General features: G+C 36.3%; 1 long non-coding RNA gene across 1 annotated transcript; it reads left to right on the top strand.

Annotated features, from left to right (window-relative positions):
• Window positions 1-259: 259 nt before the first annotated feature.
• LOC147389235 (uncharacterized) lies at window positions 260-2119 on the top strand. The gene is made up of 2 exons (XR_015170794.1): window positions 260-595; window positions 810-2119. It is a non-coding gene; the product is annotated as an uncharacterized LOC147389235 (long non-coding RNA).
• The last annotated feature ends 245 nt before the right edge of the window (window positions 2120-2364 follow it).

Below are 2364 nucleotides of genomic sequence, written 5' to 3'. Positions count from 1 at the left end.
TTGACATAACAAACTTGGTAAAGTAAGGGAGTGTAAAGCTTGGTAGAGTAAGAGAGTTGTAGTAAAAAATTCGGCAGAAATTTTGACAGCCGTCTTTTAATCTATATTTTATATAATAAAAAAAACGGCACAAGTGCCGAATTTGATTCTTCGTTCTGACTTAAGAAAAGTTGGTACATTTTAAATATTTTTTTAATTGGGTTTGTTTAGATAATTATCCTTTTTTTTTTTAAATTAAAATAATTAAAATTATAAAAAAAAAAAAAAAATAAAAAAAAAGAAAACCCTAAAACCTAATCTCGATCAAGCTATAAAAACTCAAACTCGGAGCAGCAGCGCCGCACAAGAAGGAGAAGCTTTCCTGAAATTCAAGCGATAAAAGCTTGGAGCATTAGCGCTGCAGATACTAGCACAAGAAGGAGAATCTTTCCTGAAATGGGAAAACAGTTTAATCTCCTCTCACTCTCTTGAATATTGATGATTTTACTAACACCAGTACTCCTTGCAATTGGACTAGTATTCTGTGCGACAACTAAGACAACATCATCGGGATCGACCTTCACAATTATGACATCAATGATACTCTTCGACTTTGGTAAGATACTTGAGCTTGTTCCATCTTAGATTCAGGTCTTTGGTTTCTTGTTGGTTTCTTGTTTTGGGTTGGTCATCTCGACCCCGCTGTTCTCTTTCGTAATAAAATTATCTTTACTGATAAAAAAAAAAAAAAAAAAAGATTCAGGTCTTTGGAGTTTGGTAATATACTTGATTTCTGATGGAATCGATCCCTCCCATGGATTATTTTACAGGTAAAGGACTTGGAGGTTCTTAGGAGTGTCAGACAAGTAAAGAGAGATTAAGTTGGGGCACTCAAAGTGAAAGATGAATGGGGAACCTCATGTCTATGATGCCATTCCCCTAAACTGAATCAGATCTGGATTCAGTACCAAGATGGAGCTCTTGTAAATTACTAAGCTCATGTGGAATCTCACCAGCTTGGTAATTGAATTCAAGAGAAAGTTCCTGGAGATGTAAGCTGTTTCCTATCTCAGAAGGGATCATATCTGTGAAATAGTTGGAACTCAGATCGAGGTTAATGAGTTTTGAAAGAGACCCAATTTGAATTGGGATTTCTCCAGACAAGAAGTTGTAGATGAGGTTTAGGTTTAGGGAGGTGAGATTGGGGAAGGCTGCTATTGAGGTCATAATTATGGAGGTCGATCCGGATGATGCTGTCCAAGTAGTTGTCGCATAGAATACCAGTCCAATTGCAAGGAGTACTGGTGTTAGTGAGATCATCAATATCAAGAGAGTGAGAGGAGATCAAACTGTTTTTCCATTTCAGCAAAGCTTCTGCTTCTTGTACTAGTTTTTTAAATTATTTCTTGTCCAATAATAATAATAATAATCTGCAGCGATGCTTTAACTCCCATGATGGTGAAGAAGGCTGTTTTATCAGCCAACCCATCATCATCATTGACCTCTGATTACGCAATTATGATTATCTATTGTGAATTTTACAGGTTGGGCTTACTCAAGTCCGGTGACAAAACTTGGACTTCCATTGAATCAAAATGGAATGAGTTCTCAGATATTATATACCACAAAGAAAAGTTTCATGTTGTTCATGAAGAGGGACATGTTATTGCTTGTGACGTTACTTCTTCTCCTCAACCGGTGATGATAAAAGTTTCAGGGAAAAGAAGTATCTTGTGGAATTATCAGGGAACCTGTTCCTGGTTACAAGGATGTTGAATGTCATTTGGGACTCTGACCAAGACCCGCTAGTTATAGAAGAGGAAAATACGTCTTTTGATACTGTTGGATGCATGTTGTTTAAATTTAATACATTTCGGTCCTTCTGGCTCAAGGCGAAGAGCTTGTACCAACACGCATGGTTCTTCGGTGACAATTCTTCCATGGATCTTGTAGCTTCAGACTTTCCTGGATGTTAGCTCAATCACATCTACTAGTTTAGTTGTTGAGGGAAAATTACTAGTTTTCGTACCTTAAGTGCTTTTGACAATGTACTCTTTTAGCTAAATAAGGTTTTATAGCTGGAATATGTCATGGTTCCTTTATTTTTAAATTTAAATTGCAGATTTGAAGTTGGACTTAATCTGTTCTAGTTATTCCTAAATGTGCTTATCTTATTTGATTGGATTCCTCACATAAATGATTATGTTTGTCGTAAGATCCTTTCGGTAACTCATATGTACCTGTAGATTCTTTCAGTTGTATAAGAACTTGGGATCAGAAAATTTTCTCCTTCTTGGTGCGTTTAATTCTCTCAATATGCTTCGTTATTGAACTTCTTCCCATCCTTGATTTGGGGCCTATGAATGGAGAGGGGTAACATGAATT

The sequence above is a fragment of the Akebia trifoliata genome, chromosome 12, assembly GCF_017979445.1.
Source record: "Akebia trifoliata isolate Shusen 1 chromosome 12, ASM1797944v1, whole genome shotgun sequence".
NCBI classification, from domain to species: domain Eukaryota; kingdom Viridiplantae; phylum Streptophyta; class Magnoliopsida; order Ranunculales; family Lardizabalaceae; genus Akebia; species Akebia trifoliata.
The sequence above is the reverse complement of the archived record's forward strand: the minus strand, read 5'-3'. Positions and strand labels throughout refer to the sequence as shown.